This window comes from Natrix helvetica, assembly GCF_964273705.1.
Source record: "Natrix helvetica genome assembly, chromosome: 4".
Lineage (NCBI taxonomy): Eukaryota > Metazoa > Chordata > Lepidosauria > Squamata > Natricidae > Natrix > Natrix helvetica.
In genome coordinates, this window is record NC_138550.1 from 161176992 (window position 1) to 161196921 (window position 19930).

At 44.6% G+C, this 19930-nt stretch overlaps 1 protein-coding gene across 1 annotated transcript in view; it reads left to right on the forward strand.

Moving 5' to 3' along the window:
• Nucleotides 1-536: 536 nt before the first annotated feature.
• The window catches only part of CCN4 (cellular communication network factor 4), a 65374-nt gene continuing 45980 nt past the window's right edge, over nt 537-19930 (forward strand). The window contains exon 1 of the mRNA XM_081952585.1: nt 537-577. The gene's annotated coding sequence lies outside the window, so the exon portion shown is untranslated. The remainder of the gene's footprint in view (nt 578-19930) is intronic.

Here is a 19930-nt window from a genome sequence, read left to right on the forward strand (position 1 = left end):
ATTTACTTTCCCACAAAGATGGGTCATAACCTCCACCGTGGGTTTGCTATCATTGTCCTCTAAGAGAAGAGGTGGTATTCAGCCGGTTCTGACCGGTTCTGGCAAACCAATAGCAGAAATGTTGAGTAGTTCGGAGAATCAGCAAATATCACTTCTGGCTGGTCCTGCCCCCATCCCAGCTGATTGGCGTGGTTGGTCTATTGCTACCTCCTGAGTCTCAGCTGATCGGCTGGGTCTTCTTTTGATGCCCTGCACAGGAGAACAGAGCTGGAAAGCAGGTTAATGGGGTGGGAAGTTTTAAGGAAGGGAATGGGGATTTTGGAGTATCCTCCCCCTGCCATGCCCACCAAGCCACACCCACCAAGCCACGCCACGCCTACTGTTGGGAGTATACTCCTAGTGTTGGGCAGGCAATATCTATCTATCTACAATGACAAAAGGGTTGCTGTTTCTTTAAATGAGTGGATGTACTTAACAGATGTAATTATCTTTGCTATAAGAGGAAGTCAGTAGAGCTGATTCTCTCTCTGCTTCTACTATGATTGATGACTTGATGACTGGAACATGAACTGCGACTGTAAGCAATTGTTTGTTCTTTGAATTGTGTTTGGACTAATATCTACTATCTACTATCACTGCTTGTGAAGCAAATTTAGTAGTAAAAGCTACTTAATTTTACTAGTAGTGTCTGTGACTATTCGTGTGTTTTCTACTAGCAACATTTTTCTCTCCGGCTGCACCAGTGGTGGGTTTCTGCCAGATCGCACCGGATCACATGATCCGGTTGGCCAATGAACCCGGAAGTAAGTTTCCTGCCCTGCCCCTGTCACGGGATGGCGCTTGCCTGGGCTCCACCAGCTCGGGCGCGACCGGAGAAGTTTCTCTTCTCAGAAATGTCTTCAGTGGAGTGGTGGCAGCCTGTGTCCCTTTCAGGAACTCCACTGAGGAATCTTCTCCGGTCACGCCCAAGCTGGTTCACGCTGCAGAGACGAAATGCCAGCCTTCGGGTTGCAAAGCCCACCTGCCTCCCCTTCGTGCCTCTTGCAGCTGCCAGCTGCTCAGGAAAGGCGGGAGGCTTCAGCTGGCCAACTTGTGTAAGACAAGACAGGCAAGCTGGTGGGTGCATGACTCTGCCCAGGACAACGTAGAATTTGCAGAATCAGCTCTGTCTGAAGGCGAGAAGGCTCGGAGCCACCACCACCCCTGCTTGCACACCAGCCAAAGCCTCCTGGGAGGTTTTGGCTGATGGGTGCGCGGGGGGAGGTCCAAGCTTTTTGCCTTCAGGCAGAGCTGATTCCGCTCCTTCTACGTTTTCTCCGGCAGAGTCACACGCCCACCCGCCTGCCTGGCTTATCTTACACAAGTTGGCCGAAGCGGCTTCTCTCTCCTCCTCATCCTGCCAGCCAAAGGAAAAACCTCGGGGAGACGGGCTCTGCATGCTGCTCTGCCGGGCTGCGCAGCCGATCCTCCGCTGACCCCTAAAGAAGAAGCGGTGGTGGATCCTCTTCTTTAGGGGTTAGCGGAGGATCGGCTGCGGCAGCCTGGCAGAGCAGCGTGCGGAGCCCGTCTCCCCGGGGCTTTTCCTTCGGCTGGCAGGAAAAGGAGAGAGAAGCCACTTCGGCCACTCTCTTCCAGACGCCCAGCTGGAACCGAAAAGGTGCCCTTTTGGCCAAGAAGGGATCAGCTGTGGATGTGGAACCGCGGGGTCTTTTCATGTGCGTAAGCTGAGCAGAAGGAACATCCGTTCCTCAAACCCGGACAGGGCTACTCCCATCTCCCCATTGTTCGAGTTGCAGCAAGTGAAGTGCCACGGGCAGCAGGGAAAACGAGGCTTCTTTGCCAGCCTCCCAGCTGGCAAAACAGAATTTTTCGCCAACTGGAAGGTATGTGTGTGTGAGGGGGGGGGGAGTGAGAAAGAAAGAAAGAGTAAGAGAGAAAGGAAGGAAGGGAGAGAGAGAGAAAAAAGAGAGAGACAAAGATAGAAAGAGAAAGAGAGAAAGAAAGAGAAAGAAGGAAAGAGAAAGAAAGAACGTTGGAGAGAGAGACACAAGAAGGAAGGAAGGAAGAAAGAGGAAGAGAAAGGAAGGAAAGAAAGAGGGAGAGAGACACAAGAAGGAATGAAGAAAGAAAGTAAGTGGGGGAGAGAGACACAAGAAAGAAAGAAGAAGGAAGGAAGAAAGGAAGAGAAAGGAAGGAAAGAAAGAAAGAGGGAGAGAGAGACACAAGAAAGGAAGGAAGAAGGAAGGAAGGAAGAAAAAGAAAGAAAGAAAAAGGAAGAGAACTTATGATCACAATTGAGCCCAAAATTTTGGTTGCTAAGCAAGAGCATTGTTAAATGAGTTTCACCACATTTACAAGTTGGTCACTCCCACCCGGTCACATGACCACTAAGCCACGCCCACAAAATAGGCCACACCTACGGAGTAGGTTCTAAAAAAAATTGAAACCCACCACTGGGCTGCACATTCCATTGTGCTACTTCCTGTCTCCCAACGGAGATACCCCCTAACACCTACCAAGCCACAGACCTGGTAATAAAAAAATTTGAATCCCACCACTGCCTAAGAGGTCCTCTCTTCCTGCAGTAGAGTTAGCTCTATGGATTGTTCTTTGGAATGTCCACCCCAAATATCTCAGCTGGATGGTGGCTAACCATTATGTTCTCTACCCAAGGTGCTGAGAAGAACCTCATGGCAGCTGAACCAGAGGTGGGTTGCTGCCAGTTTGGCCCAGTTTGGCCAAATCAGTAGTGGTATTTTGGCCAGCAACCCAGGCTGGCCATGCCCCCGAACTGGTTCTCCGATCGGTGCTGCCATTGCTGGCATGTTGTTTAATAGTTTGTGCATGTGTGCAGTTCACTGTAAATTGTTCTATGCATGCGAAGCATGCATGAAAAGCACGCACAAAGTGAACTGGTAGTAAAACCAGGAGCAACCCTCCTCTAGCTGAACAGAGAGGGAAGACAGGACAGGCAATGTTCTGAACCACCCACAAGCTTTGCAGAGCTACTCTGAGTGAAACTAAAAGGCCAGCTCGTTTAAGATCTCACAAATGCTGCTGCCAAGACAGGAATGAAGGAACAAATGGATGAATGTATCTCCCAAACTTAACCATCACTTGACCATACAGGGAAAAGACTGAGGTGTGTGCAGATCCCATGTGAAGGCACCTTCATGATCAATCTAAAAATAAGGAGAAATTTTCTGACAGTGAGAACAATCACGGAGAGAGACCGAGTGGAGACTGAGTGGAGCAAGTGGCCAGTTTTAAATTTTTGGGTGTTATCATAAAAGGGGGCCTGACCTTTTATGGGCGCTTACATTGCAGCACTGGTCAAAAGGGCCCAGCAGAGATTATACTACCTGAGACTTCTCAGGAAATAACAACTGAATGAAAAACTGCTGGTGACCTTCTACCACTGCATCATAGCGGTAGATAAGATACCAGAGAGTATCTTAGCTGACTGCACCTGTGTATGGTTTGCCAATTGCACACTGGCAGATAGGACAGCACTCCAGAGGGTCAACGTCATTGCCCAGAGGATCATCGGTTGTCCTCTCCCCTCTTTGGAAGAGCTTTATAGCTCCCGCTGCCTTAAGAAAGTTCAAAACATCCTTCAAGATCCATCTCATCTTGGGCAACCTTTTTTTTTTAACTATTACCCTCAGGCAGACGGTACCAGATAATAAAAACAAGGACAAATAGGCTGAAAAACAGCTTCTAACCCACAGCAGTAACCATCTTGAACTCTATGCAATATCGGGTTTTCAATTTCAATTATATAGCATGTGAAGGATGTGGGTTCGTGTTTTAATTTTTATAGCTATAATGTACACTGAAGACGGCATTTAATTTTGTTGTACCATGTGCAATGACAATCAAGCAAACTAACTAATTAACCAACTAATCAACCAATTGCCTTCAGAAGTTGTGGGAGCTTCATCACTGGAAGCTTTCAAGAAGAGACTGGACTGCCATCTGACAGAAATATTATAGGGTCTCCTGCTTGGGCAGCGGTTGGACGAGATGACCTACAAGGTCCCTTCCAACTCTGTTAATCTGTTACTCGTTGATTTTGACTTTGGGAGAATATAGGTAGGCCTCGACTTACAACTATTAGTTAGTGACCGTTTGAAGTTACAGGGTCACTGAAAAAAGTGACTTATGACCACTTTTCACACTTATGACCACTGAAACATCCCCCGTGATCAGGTAATCAAAATTTGGGTGCTTGGCAACTGGCATGTACTTATGCCAGTTGTATTGTCCCAGGGTCATAGGACAGGGGTGTCCAAACCTGGGAACTTTAAGACTTGTGGACTTCAACTCCCAGAATTCCCCAGCCAGCCATTCTGGGAGTTGAAGTCCACAAGTCTTAAAGTTCCCAAGTTTGGACACCCCTGGTCATAGGATTTTTATTTATTTATTTTATTTATTATTCGTATTTATAGACCGCCCCCTCTCCCGAAAGGGACTCGGGGCGGTGTACAGTCACTAAAATGCGTTATAAAATACATACATAGAACAGTTAAATAATTAAATACGTAGGTGGAGGAGGTTGCAAGACTGTATATAGAATAATAAATATAGTACATTAAAAGCTCTAATAACCCAGGAGTTAAAATATTACCCAAAATTACCCATTAAAATATATCCACCGGGAGGTAAAAACTAAGAATGTGCCAGGCCAGCTAATCGAAACAGGTGAGTCTTTAATTTTTGACGGAAGGAACGGAAGTCAGTGGTAGTTCTAATGGCGGGGGGGAAGTCATTCCAGAGGGTTGGGCCCATCACAGAGAAGGTCCTACCCCTAGGTGTCGCCCGCTGGCACTGCCTAGTGGACGACACCAGTAGTAGTCCCTCCCTGTGAGAGCGGATTGGTCGTAGGGATGTGTGCGGGAGGATACGATCCCGCAGGTAACTGGGTCCTGTGCCATGGAGCGCTTTAAAGATGGTAATCAATACCTTGAAACGCACCCGAAAAACCACAGGTAGCCAGTGCAGCTCGCGCAGGAGAGGTGTCACGTGGGAGTATCTTGAGCTCCCCATAATCACCCGCGCGGCTGCGTTCTGGATCACCATTTGTAATATTCCTAGTGGGCTTCCAACAAGCAAAGGCATTGGGGGAAGCCAGACGATTCATTTAACAACTGCAGTGATTTATTTAACCACTGTGGGTCACAAAAGGTCACAAAATAGGATGCAACTCACTTAACAAGTATCTTCGTAATGGAATTTTGGGCTCGGTTGTGGCCGTATCTTGAGGAGTACATGTATAGAACTGGAATCTGGAATCTCGCTCTTTAAAGAGCATTGATTGACTTTGTTCCATGATTTTTCCAATAGTCCAAAGTTTATTGTTTATAGCACATTCAGCTAAAGACTTCCATCTACTACTACAACGGGAACACAAATAAAAACCTTTGCCAGTTGAGAGCAAAGGCTTGTCAGCCAGACAAAAATATGATGACGAAAGGATGCGTCAGGATCTAATCTGAGTCAGTCACCGGGACCAAAGGTTTATTCTTCCAAGCTTTCGGGCTTCTGCTGGAGTTCATCTTCAGGGAACTTCTCTCTCTCTCTCCAGAATATGTCATATTCATATGTCGTAATACATATTCTGGGGAGAGAGAGAAGTTCCCTGAAGAACCTCTTTAGCACAAGCCAAAAGCTTGGAAAAATAAACTGATTGACTTAGCCTGGATCCTGTACCATTATCCTAGAACAGTGATGCTAACCTTTTTGTTGTCATGTGCTGAAAGAGCGTGCATGCACGCACCTCAGAGATGGTATTCAGCAGGTTCAGATCAGTTCTGGAGAACCGGTAGCAAAAATTTTGAGTAGTTCGGAGAACCGGTAAATACCACCTCTGGCTGGCCCCGCCCCCATCTATTCTCTGCCTCCCAAATCCCAGCTGATCAGGAGGAAATGGGGATTTGGAAGTAACTTTCCCCTGGAGTGGGGAGAGAGATTTTACAATATCCTTCCCCTGTCACACCCACCAAGCCATGCATGCGCATGCAACCACCCCATACTTCCCTGCTGCCCACAAATGCATATGTGACCCCCGCATGTACCCAGCCCCCATGCATGCACGCATGACTCCCACATGCCCCACACATATGCGCAGCAGAGACCCGAATACTTGCTGGCCGGCGGGAGGCATGCGCGCATGTGCAGTGGAACTGAGCTGGTGTGACAGCTGGTGTGCCCGCAGAGAAGGCTCTGTGTGCCGCCTGTGGCACGCGTGCCATAGCTTTGCCATCACAGTCCTGGAACATGGGGGTGCGGTGGCTCATGTGGTAAGACGCTGAGCCTGTGCTCCGCTGAGGTCCGCAGCTCGGCGGCTCAATTCCCGTGAGCGAATAAACCATGTAGGGATAGGAAAGGAGCCTCCCCTGATTGCCTACTGACATTCAGGCATCCCACAAGCAAGATAATACCGTCTTTCACAGAGGCAGCCAGCTGCTTCGGTGATCCCTGACTAACACATGCTATACGCTAAAAAAATAAAATAAAATCCTAGAATGGATATATTTACCTTCAACCTCAAAGGATCAGTCATTTGCAAGAAATCTCAAGAAAGATTGGAGAAGAGTTTGGGGTTAGAGTGTTGCTGATCTCCATCTTTAAATCTTGATGAAGGAGGCTTCCAGGATCGTAATGACTCAAGGATCTCTTAAAAGAAGATGGATCCAAGGTTTGGTGAAGTTAGGAGAGCATTTATTGGAGAACATTCTATTCTGTTCTATTATTAAATTACGGCATCTTAACCCTAATTTTGATTAAGTTTTAAATATTGATGGAATGAAATCAAATCTTATTTTTGTCCTGTGCCTCCCACTACAGCAGGGGTGTCCAAACTTGGGAACTTTAAGACTTGTGGACTTCAACTCCCAGAATTCCCCAGCCAGCTGGCTGGGGAATTCTGGGAGTTGAAGTCCACAAGTCTTAAAGTTCCCAAGTTTGGACACCCCTGCACTACAGTTTTAGTGTGATCATCAACACCCAGTTCCAAAGCTGATTGAAATCTTGACCCTTTTTTTTAAAAAAAAAACAACCTGCACAGGCTTGTTGTCTAATGATGTGCAGGAGCACTGAGTGTGTAAAACATGCCGTGAAGATTGTGTGTGGCCACTTGTAAATAGGTGAGATCATGCCACAGATCAAGCCTTCCCAAAGCTGGTAAAATGGTTTTGAAAAACAATTCAATTATGAAAGATTGTGGAAATCATCTGGTACTAATTGTTAATTTAATAGCGAGAGCAAGAATGTTAACCTTTTCCATCTGACTCAATCCGAGCACCACAGACAAAACTGCAACATTCACAGAGTCCACAAGAAATATGCAAATGGAAAAAATGAAGAATAAAATAGAAGCAATGAGTCCTTGGTGCTCTCTCTGAGCCTGGTGGCTTCCTTGCAGACATTTCATTGCCCAACTAGGTAACATCTTCAGTGTTAGGAGGGAGAGGGATTTGCTCTCAGGTTATACTCTAGGGCAGTGTTTCTCAAACTTGGCGACTTTAAGTCCTGTGGACTTCAACTCCCAGAATTCCCCAGCCAGCTATGCTGGCTGGGGGATTCTGAGAGTTGAAGTCCACAGGACTTAAAGTCGCCAAGTTTGAGAAACACTGCTCTAGTGGCTTTCCTTGTCAGTATTGGTGAGAGTGGTCTTGGGGTTCTTTGGTTGGGTTTTTTACTGTTAGCTTATTTGGCAGATCCTTGATTGGGGTATTGTTTACTTCTTGGTTGTTGGTCTGATATTACTGTATTTTTCAGACTATAAGATGCACTGCCTTAGAGGTGGGTTCCTACCAGTTCAGCCCAGTTTGACCGAGTAGGTAGTAAGTCAGCTGGCCACACCCCTGAACCAGTTCTATTAGCGCCGCCATCTCAATTTTTTACCATTGCTCATGCATGTGTAGCGTGGTCACACATGTGAAGCACATCTTTCAGCGAACCGGCAGTAACCGAAGCTGGAACCCACCCTTGGTCTGTGCGTTTTATAGACCAAATACGGCTGTGTTTTTGGCCTTCCGAAACCGCCCTCCCCACGGGTCCAGTTTGTGGCAAAAACGGGACACATGAAGGTTTTGGGAGGCCTGCAGAGTGCTCCTGGGGGCTGAGGATGGCAAAAACAGGACGAATGGGCAGTTCAGGAGGCCAAAAATGAACCCATTTTCCACAAAAACTGGCCCTTTTGGGGTGAAAATGGGACATGCAGAGGGTTTGGGAGGCCTGCAGAGTGCTCCAGGGGGCCAGGGAGGGCAAAAAACAGACGTGTGGAGGCCAAAAACTAATTTTTTTCCCTTGTTTTTCCTCTTCGAAATCTAGGTGCATCTTATACTATGGTGCATCTTATAGTCTGAAAAATATGGTAATCTGGGAGTTAATCTATGTTAATCGGGGTGCGCGGTGATCACTGGTGGGGAGACGTTTTGGTGTCTTGGTTCCTCTTTTTGACTTGCTAATTGTCTCTTTTGCACCGTATATAAATATTGTTCATGTCTATGTGTCTATTGTTGGCTAATTCGTCAGAGTACCAGGCTTCTAAAAATTGTCTAGCATTTTTCGACTTGGCTTGGTCTAGAATGGTCACCGTTTCCCAATTCAAGGTATGGTTACTTCTGTCCATTTTGTTCCAAAATAGAAGCTTATTTTACAAAGAGAAAGCTCAAACAGCATCAAGAACTCTAAACATACATCGATTGTGTTATTACTGATAGATTTGGAAATTGGATGGATTGAAGTAACATAAAGAAATGCATTTTCACCCAAAACTAAGAGACAAAATAGGAAAACATCAAGTAGTTTTTTTCTACGGACCTGTCAAGCTAAGTCTTTGGAGCCATAAGAAGAGTAGATCTCCTTGGTCAATGCAGTTCAAGGCAGATTCCTAAAAGATACACACATGTGTCACAGCGTAGGAACAATGAAGCAACTTGTTTGTATCTTGTGAAGAACAATGTAAGATTGTAAGCAGAGTATTTATTGGCTGCAACTCCTGGATACCATCCACAGGGATGAGGTTGAGGAGAGGGGTAAATGAAATCCAGTTTGCTATAATCCTACACAAACTCAAAAAGACTCCACAGTTTAGACAGCTGATACAAATTTCTTAACAGCTCTTGTTAGAATTCTCCAACAGTTGGTTCTCAAAAGATGGTGGAAAATGTAGAGTCCTCAAAAGATGGTGGAAAATGTAGAGTCCTCAAAAGATGGTGGAAAATGTAGCATCTTCAAAAGATGGTGAAAATAGTGATTAAAAATGTAGTATGAAAGGGGGAGGATGGCAGTCTTAGAAGCACAACATTGGTGATCGTTGAATTCTTATGTGTTTCTTGCATATCGTGTTTCAAGCAATTCTTTCTCCAGTCTTTTTAAAAGTGGTTATGAAATTTGGAAAGAACCAAAACATTCACTCGTGCACCTTGCTTTTTATTCAACGAACTTTTTCCATACTGCTGCCAAAAGAACCTCACTGACAAGAGAGTGCATTCACCCAAAATTATGTTTTGCGTTGCAGAAGCTGTACCTCTAATGCACTGGTTTTCCTTTAGAGAAGATAAACTTCAGCCCCATACTTCACTTCTCTTTGTTTTTTTCCTTCTCTTCTCCCTCCCTCCCTCCCTCTGAAGAAAAAAAACAACAAGTGGTTCTTTTTTGCATGGCATTCTTGAGCAGACTGCTGGTAGTACTAGGTCATCTGCAAAATTCACTTTTCCTTCCTCAGAAATGGAGGATTATTGTCTCATGTATTTATCTAAGGAGGAGACAATCTAGGAGTACTGGATTACAAGCTTTTATGGAGTTCCATGAGTCCTATAGTTGCATCTACAAAATTGAGGAGGGTAGTGTACTTGGCTACAGGAATTAAGTGACATTTTGCCTCCTGTACTAGGGTTTCATTTATGTATTCTTAACACTTAAACCCAAATACTATTTTCTCCCTGTCTGTCTCTCTCTGTCTCTGTCTCTCTCTCTCTCTGTCTCTCTCTGTCTCTCTCTGTCTCTCCCTGTCTCTGTCTCTTTCTGCCTCTCTGTCTCTATCTCTATGTCTCTCTCTTTCTCTCTCTGTCTCTCTGTCTCTGTCTCTCCCTGTCTCTGTTTCTCTCTACCTCTCTGCCTCTGCCTCTCTCTATCTCTGTCCCCCATTTTCCTATCTGTCTCTTTCTTCTTTCTGAAGCATGTTGCCCTCCTACTCACCTCCGGCAAAGTGTAGCCCTCCATCTGAACATTTCCCCATTTCCTCATATGTTTTACTCATATCTATGGAAGAGATAGTGTAATTTCGCTATGAGAAAATTTGCTAGCTCCACAGTCTTAGAGTGCTTTGCTGCTAGGCCATGGATTTCAACTGAGATATGGGTGAGAGCTGGTATGATTGATGGTTAGCTACTGGCTGAAGATCCAGTTCTTCCCAACAGGATGATTCTTTCTAGCTTTTCTTGACAATTACTCTTCAACGTAAAATGCTGCAGTAGGGGAAAAAATATCCCAGCGTCAGCAACATTTTCTAATGACTTTGGGATGAGAACAGGCCAAACAAACATTCTCGGAAGGATTAAATGATATGGAACATCAGACTGAAGTCAACTGATTGACTCAAAGGAGCAGAACTTTGCTAGAAAAGGATATTTGGAAAGTAGCAAAATGTTTAAACCTCCTTAGGCTGAGAGAAGCATTTTTCAGAGTTAAGCTTGTGTCCTTCTTCCCATCTGCTTTTTTTTTTTTGCAAGACAATGATTTTAAAATTGCATTAGCCAAACTTATTTGGGGAGACCAAAAGCGAACCCCTACATTATTGTGACTTTTATAGGAATATAAAGAATAGCTATATTTTATTCTTTCAGCATCAGTACTGAAGAAGGGTAGATTACCAACGTACAAGCTTTTCTCAGGAATGAAACAATCCCCTGTATGGTGACTGAACATTCTGTGAACCCAATAAAAATGAAGCAAAAGCCCATGCAAAGCTGGACATTCTTCTTTGTAATTGCTTTTATTTAATTTGATGACCATTGATCAAACTAAAATTGATTGTCCAGATCTATTCTTTCTTATGTAGCTACAGAAAGAAAGAAAAGGAAGCTAAATGGTGTTTTACAGATTACTTCTGTTGACTAGGAGGATAGGATAGGGTAGGGTAGAGTAGAATAGGAATAGAATAGAAAAGAAAATAGAATAGAAAAGAAAAGAAAACAGAACAGAATAAGCTGGAAGTGAAAGAGAAAGGAATATGTAGGTGAAGGGAGAGAAGTTTGGGAAAAAACAACTCTATAGTAAAATAAGGAGGCACAATACTATAAGGCTGTGATGGCAAACCTATGACAGGTGGCAATCAGAGCCCTCTCTGCAGGCACATAAGCCATTGCCCAGCTGTGTCCACCATGCATGCGCATGTGCCTCCCGCTGGCCAGCTGATTTTCAAGTCTCTGCTATGCATACCTGGGGGTGGGACACATGTGGGCACATGGTGCTTGGGTCTCGAACCTGTCAGCTCTCCTGCTGACAACCTCTTTAACAACTAAATCACTGTGCCCCTTAGACCTTGTAAGTGTAGGGATACTCATTGGAAGTCTCCCATCCAAATACCAACCAGGGCTATGGCTGCTTAGCTTCCTATCTAAGATAATATCACCTAAGTACTATCATTACAAAGGTCTATAAATTCCTGGTCTATTCTATCCAAGCGAATACATTGCCGAGACTAAAAGGCTGACCTATTAGAACAGGGTTGTCAAACTTGTGGCCCACTGGCCGAATGTGTCATTTGCTGGCCGCCCCCACCCCTGTTTTAGCGAAGGAGAGGGAAAGTCGCGATACATCATGTGATGACAACGTGACGACATGAGTTTGACACCCCTGTATTAGAATCTAGAATTAAAATAGAGCTGGAAGGGACCTTGGAGGACTTCTAGTCCAGCCCCCTGCTCAAGCAGGAGACCCTATCCCATTTCAGACAAGTGGCTGTTTAGTCTCTTCTTAAAAACCTCCAGTGATGAAGCACCCACAACTTCGGAAAGCAAGGCATTCCACTCCAGTCTCTTCACGATCTCAAACAAACAATGCTATGTGAGTAGCTACAATACCCCCTGTTTTAAATGTCACCAGACAGTGGTCGAATTCTAGAAATAAGTTTATCCTAGCTCCATAAGCATGTTTATCTAGAAAGACATTGTTTATCCCAGCCTACTGAGGACATAGTGTCCTTAAGAATAATAAAAAATAAAAATACACTTAAAGTGCAGTATGTTGTATTTACTCAAAAAAGAATGTGATCCTAGCTTTAAAATGCTTCCTTTACTCCAAGAAAAATAAACATTAAAAAATCTTGTCTGTCTCATTACTAGATTCTCAGTGAATCTATGTCAATCTGTCTATTTTAGAGATAAATGGTTAATTATTTGGGGAGGAGCGACCTCCATAATCTTCCTGTCATTTTAGCCAAACAACTCACTAGTTGTTTGGCTAAAAGACATGCAGTGTTTTATTAAAAGGCATTAGTTTTCATAAGCTCTTGGTTGTTGGATTTTTTTGTGTATGTGTGTTCTTTTTTTTGCACCCATGTAGACTAAAATTGCTTTCCTCTTACAATGTTTGAGTATTTTATTGCTTACATTGGCAGGTTCAATTTACTGTCCTTTTAAAAATTGTTTCTCCACAGCGATGATGAATAAAAAGAGATTTTTTTGTCCTTAAATGATTTGCTTTCTGGGTATGAAAAGTGTTAGATATTAACATATATCGTAGTAAGTCTCCTCTCTGGTCCGCTGCTACAGCGGAAAACAGGTATCGCTCTGATTGGTCGAGAGGCGTACCCGATCCCTATAAAAGGGGAACCCTCCGGCCACAGAGCAAGCTGGATCACTACTACTACTAATAAAGAGCTGTTAAGTCACTTCGTTGTCCGCAGTCTGTTCTCTCGTTGCCCAGATCCAACATTGGCGACGAAGGTGGGATTGAGAGACAGATAGGACGAAGAACGCTACTTCAGAATCTCCGGATTTGATCCAGCCCAGGAATTCGGCAGAAATTCCGGCAGCCATCTCAGGACACCGCAGCGTGGGAAATTCAAACAAGAGAAGATGGCAATGCACACTCCCCCCGCTCCATTCGACCCAGAGAACGACGAATGGGAGGCATTCATGATCCGTTTCGAATGTTTTCTCGAAGCGAACGAATACACGGGGATAACCGACGCCCGAAAGAAAAACATCTTCCTCGGCTACTGTGGAAAAGAGGTCTTCAACACGGCCAGAGACCTCACCGCGCCTACTCCGATACAAGCGGTATCATGGACGGCGTTGCAACAGGCTCTACAGACTCATTACGCGCCAAAACCTTCCCGCCACGTTTGCCGCCAGGAATTCAACACGCGGAACCAGAAGGCGGGAGAATCAATCAACCAATATGTTGCAGCCCTGCGTAAAGCAGCAACTCACTGCGAGTTCAGGGATCTAGACGAGCATATCCTGGCACAATTTGTTTGTGGGTTAAGAGACATTTCACTACAAAAGAAGCTGTTGGCAAACCCAAATTTAACCCTACAGATAGCACTCAACGAAGCAAGGGCATCAGAGTCAGCGGAGAAATCATCGGTGACCATACAACGCGGTTTCAGCGTAAGCCAGCCAGCACCCAGGCACACCAGTTCACTACGAGGACACCAACCCCGACTACGAGGATCCTGAGTTCGAGGACAGTCACCTGATGCGGAGCAGTCACATGAGGCCTGGGGGGAGACCCGGACTCCGTTTGCCGCCCTGCGCAAGCTGTGGAGGGAATCACCCCCGGTCTACCTGTAGGTTCAGGAACGTTGTTTGTTCGCACTGCAACAAACTTGGGCACATCGCACGAGTGTGCCGGAGCGAAGTCCCTGCCTCATGGCAGCCACCTATCTACCGCCAACAGAAGCCCAACCCAGGGGCTTGGCGAAGTCAAAAAGGGCGCCCAGAGAGAAATCCACAAGTGTTTACCCAGAGAGAAAATCCCCAAAGAGCTGAGCAAGCGTATTCCCAGAGAGATTACACACAAAGAGCTGAGAGAGCGTTCTATCAAGACGCTCAATGAGAGTATTTTCAGGATACAGATGCTGAGATAGAGTTGACCCAGAGAGAGGAATTGCGAACGTATCTCACCACAATAAGTCAGGTCCGCACCAAGCGGCCTAAAAAGCTGAAAGTCACAGTCCTCTTGGAGGGCTCACCTTGCGAGCTGGAAGTTGACACAGGATCGTCCCTGACGATTATTTCATGGGCATCCATGAAACAGGCTATCCCTAGCCTCAAAAAGAGCCAACTACGCGTTCCAGACATCCTGCTTCGAGACTACCAGGGGAACCGAGTCCCCATCGTGGGCCAAGGCACATTCCAGATCCGTTTCAAGGACATCGTAGCCCAGCTGCCCGTGACCATCGCCAGCGCACCGTTACAGAACCTTCTAGGACTAGATTGGTTTGAAGCCTTGGGGCTAGAAGTCACCGGAATCAACACCGTGGAGAACAGCAGCGCTGAGCAGATCTTTAAGGAGTTCGAGGATGTGTTCAGCCCCAGTCTTGGTAAGTATGTGGGTAAACCAATCTCATTCAATTTAGACCCCAAAGTGGCGCCAATCCGACTTAAACCGAGACGAGTGCCTTTTGCACTCCGCCCAAAAATAGACAAAGAGATAGATAAGTTAGTGGAGCAAGGAATCCTTGAGCCGATGGATCACGCGTGCTGGGAAACTCCCATCGTGACCCCAGTCAAGCCAGACGGGTCAGTCCGCATCTGCGCGGACTATAAATGCACAAGTAATGTCACGCTACAACAAAGCGCATATCCTGTGCCAGTAGAACAGCACTTATTGCACTCGTTGGGGCCAGGAAAGATATTTGCTAAATTAGACATGGCACAAGCTTACCAGCAGTTGCCCGTGGATAGCGCCACAGCGGAGGCCCAAACTATAGTGACGCATAGAGGGGCATTCAAATGCAACCGGCTACAATTCGGTGGGAGCATTGCTCCAGGTTTGTTACAGAGCGTCATGGAACGACTTTTGCAAGGGATACCGGGAGTCGTCCCCTATTTCGACGACATCTTGGTGTCCGCTGCAAACAAGGAGCAATTAAATAAAAGAGTCAGAACTGTTTTGGCCAGAATCAGAGAGAAGGGTCTCCGCCTTAAAAAGGAAAAATGCCAAATTAACGTGCCTAGCGTAGAATTCCTGGGATATAGAATCGATGGTCAGGGAATACACCCCACTTCAAAGAAAATTAAGGCGATCCAGGACGCCCCCACACCACGTAATCAGACCGAGCTGCAGGCCTTCCTCGGACTACTTAATTTCTACAGCGTTTTTCTGAGACAGAAGGCGACCGTTGCTGAGCCATTACATCGACTACTCCAGAGGAACGCAACATGGAGATGGGGACGATCCGAAGCAGCAGCCTTCGCCACAGTAAAGCGCCTGCTCACCACTGACTCACTGCTAGTCCAATACAGCCAGATGCTCCCGCTGGTATTGACCTGCGACGCATCACCATTTGGAGTTGGTGCAGTCCTCAGCCACAGGATGCCAAATGGAAACGAAGCACCCATCGCATTCTACTCCAGGACTCTTTCATTGGCCGAGAGGAATTACAGCCAGATGGACAGGGAAGCGTTAGCTGCTGTAGCTGGAGTAAAACGTTTCCACGAATACCTCTACGGCCGCGATTTTGAACTGATTACAGATCACAAGCCGCTGTTGGGACTTTTGGCGGGAAACCGCCCCACTCCAGTCTCCCTTTCTCCACGCATGACCAGGTGGACTGTTTTCCTGGCCGCGTACTCATACAAGCTGATACATCGACCGGGCTCCACTCTAGGACACGCAGACGCACTCAGCCGTTGCCCACTACCGGACCTTTTGCCAGACCCCACTCCCGAAGTACCGGTGTTACTCATTGACTGTTTGGACTCAGGACCGGTTTCTTCCGGCGACGTTGCAAGGTTCTCCTCTAAAGACAATATAATAAAGCAAGTTCAAACTTGGGTTTGGAGGGGGTGGCCAAAGGGAAACGTGGGCCCGGAATTCAAAGTGTTTTGGTCGAAACGGGACGAACTCTCAGTGTTACAGGGTTGTTTATTGTGGGGGGGATCGTTATTCCTTATGCTTTACGTAGAAATGTGTTAGATGCGTTACATGTTGGGCATCCGGGGATCGTTAGGATGAAGGCTTTAGCGAGAAGTTACGTTTGGTGGCCAAACATGGACAAAGAGATAGAGGAGTGGGTGGCCACTTGCGATCCATGCCAAGAATCGAGACCAGCACCCCCGGAAGCGCCCGCCACAGAATGGGAAAAGCCGAAAGCACCCTGGTCGAGAATACACATCGACTTCGCAGGGCCAGTTCAAGGTCAGACTTATAGTTGTGGATGCATACTCCAAATGGCTAGAAGTAGTCCTAATGACTTCGACCACGGCAGAGGCAGTCATTAAGGTTCTACGGCAACTTTTCGCCACTCATGGCCTGCCCGACCTCCTGGTATCCGATAACGGGCCCCAATTCACGGCCATGCAATTCGAAACGTACTTAGCAGGTCAGGGAATTCGGCATGCCCTCGTCGCGCCATTCCATCCGGCATCAAATGGACAGGCGGAGAGAATGGTGCGATCCGCAAAAGAGGCCCTCGCTAGGATGGGTCCAGGTGATTGGCAAACACGCATTGACCATTACCTCCTCATTCAGCACATTACCCCCAGCGCAACGACGGGTAGGAGCCCCGCTGAAATGCTCATGGGCTGCCGTCTACGGTCTCACCTGGACCGTCTTCACCCCAATTACTCTGCCACAGCACCCCCAGACTCCACAAGCAAAATTCGGAGTTTTAGCATAGGGGATTCGGTATACGCCCACAACTATGCAGGGGGAACATTGTGGATGCCGGCAAAGGTCATTGGCATCACGGGTCCACAATCGTATCTGTTAGAACTGGAAGATGGGCGGAACTGGAAAAGGCACATCGATCAACTTCGGGGTCGCCTGGCGCACTCAGACCTACGAGCCGAGAACGAGAGCTACCTACCAATGCAAAGTCAGCCACTCGAGAGCCCCAACACAGAGAACTATGACACCTGCGAGCCCAGGACAGAACAAGAGGTCGAGCGCGAAACGGAACAACCCCCAAGCAACGTAAGCGAGCAGACCCCCGAACGCCCAAGCAACGAAAGCCTGCAAACCCCAGAACTCGAAGCAAAGAAAGCAACTGATCCTGCAACTACTTCTGACCAACCTGAACTGCGACGCTCCTCCTGAGTAAGGCAAACGCCAACATACCTTAAGGACTACATAACTAACCGCAATGTTCCGTCTAAGAGAGGAGGGGTGTTAGATATTAACATATATCGTAGTAAGTCTCCTCTCTGGTCCGCTGCTACAGCGGAAAACAGGTATCGCTCTGATTGGTCGAGAGGCGTACCCGATCCCTATAAAAGGGGAACCCTCCGGCCACAGAGCAAGCTGGATCACTACTACTACTAATAAAGAGCTGTTAAGTCACTTCGTTGTCCGCAGTCTGTTCTCTCGTTGCCCAGATCCAACAAAAAGCTTTACCCATTTTCCTCATTACTTAGAATAGTAGGTCTCCCAACCATGGCAATTTTGAGATATGAAATACTTTTCTTTCTTTCTTTCTTTCTTTCTTTCTTTCTTTCTTTCTTTCTTTCTTTCTTTCTTTCTTTCTATCTATCTATCTATCTATCTATCTATCTTTCCTTCTTTCCTTTTTTCCTTCCTTCCTCTCTCCCTCCCTCCCTTCTTTCCTTCCATTATTATTTTTACAAATTACCCAAGGCAATGAACACCTCCAACACATTTCTACAAAAAAGAAATCTCATGATAGGGTATTGCTAGCAAATGGCTAAGGTTAAAAAGTGAAAATATGAATCTCACCCTTTTTAAGGTAAGGTTAAAAGTGTGAGACATTCCGGTTCTCATCATCAAGAAGGAACAGAATGTAATGAGATATTATTGCTGAACCTATTGCTGTAAGTGCTTCCTCTTGATCTGATTCCGGTTGTTAAGTTAAATCCTGACGTTAGATTTGACCTCCAGATAGGACCCCATTTCCCACCTGGGTTTAGAGTATGAGCATGCATTGGATTGGGGCAGCAAGTGTTTTTTATTTTATTTTATTTTATTTTATTTTATTTTATTTTATTTTATTTTATTTTATTTTATTTTATTTTATTTATTTTATTTTATTTTATTTTATTTTATTTTATTTTATTTTATTTATTTTATTTTATTTTATTTTATTTTATTTTATTTTATTTTATTTTATTATTTTATTATTTTATTATTTTATTTTATTATTTTATTTTATTTTATTTTATTTTATTTTATTTTATTTTATTTTATTTATTTTATTTTATTTTATTTTATTTTATTTTATTTTATTATTTTATTATTTTATTATTTTATTATTTTATTATTTTATTATTTTATTTTATTTTATTTTATTATTTTATTTTATTTTATTTTATTTTATTTTATTATTTTATTTATTTTATTTCATTTTATATTTTATATTTTATATTATATTTTTTATTTCATTTCATTTCATTTTATATTTTTTATTATTTATTTATTTTATTATTTATTGTTTAATATTTTATTATTTATTTATAAATTATTAGCTGCCCATCTTACCACAAGGTAATTTTGGGTGGCTTTCAATATTAAAGGAAGGGAATATTTAAGTTTTTCCACTCCTGTTATTCCCACAATTGGATTCCTGTTTATCAGCCCTGAAGATGTTTTTTGCTCTTCTGAATTTTCCTCTCAGTTGAACCTGTCCCAGGATAATTTTTGGAGGGTCTTTTCAACAAAAGCTCCTTCTCAGAGAAGTCCTCTTTTGTCACTTTCTTCAAAGTTTCTCCACTTTGAAGAAAGTGGCAAAAGTCCTGATCAAGATTTTTGATGGTGTTGTTTGCTTGATTGACGTGGCAGCTTGGACCGAGTTACGTTTCTCGCTAGGCTGAACAACAGTGGAAATGAAATTTAGCCCAGACTGCCTGCAAAGCTGTTTGTATCTAACGGTGGTATATAAACGGGTGTTTGTATAAGCAGTCAGGCTGAATTTTTCCAGCGTGGCTCTCAGCCGAAAACGTTTTTCAGCCTTCCGCTCAAAATAAATCTTTCCACTCTATTAGAAAGAGGAAACATTCTGTGGTTCTTGCCTCCACAGCTGACAGTTGACCAAGCATAGATCACTGATTGTTGTTATCTTTCCTGCATTTGCAGAATAGCAAGATATATGCAGTACAGCAGGACTTAAAGTGATGAAGTCATACTTGAGAGGCATTTGACAGAACTTGGTTTCCCAGGCAGAAAGCGAGGCTGCTGTGGCTTGGTGACTCTTTCATCCTGTTCAGATTTGAAGTTTTCTGATCCCATCATTTTACATTTGCCATGTTCTGCTGAGTTTTCGTTTCCAAGGGGATAAACTGGGGCACATGGCTGTGCTCTTATCCGCACATCAGCTTTGGGTTGAGACTGTGGCTTTCTTTTCACAAGGGAGAATGGGCTTCTATCTGGATTGTGTCATTGGAGACGTCATAAGTGCAAAGAAGTGCTTTCCATCTGCACAAACTCAACAAGTACTGAAGGGATCAAAGTTCTTGCTTAGCATTGCAGGAATCTTCACGCAAAAAAGAAAGGCTCAAAATCCAATGGATCTTGATAAACTTGAACAATGGGCTCTATCTAACAAAATAAAATTCTGTCTGTCTGGATAAAAGCAAGATTTTACACTTACACACAAATAAAATGTACAGGTACAGAAGAGGTGAAACCTGTTGCAGAAAAATCGAATCCAGAAAGCACACACAGATAATTGATTCAGCTGGATTCATTAAACTTCTTTATATACATAAAAATAGATGAATAAATGTACAATACC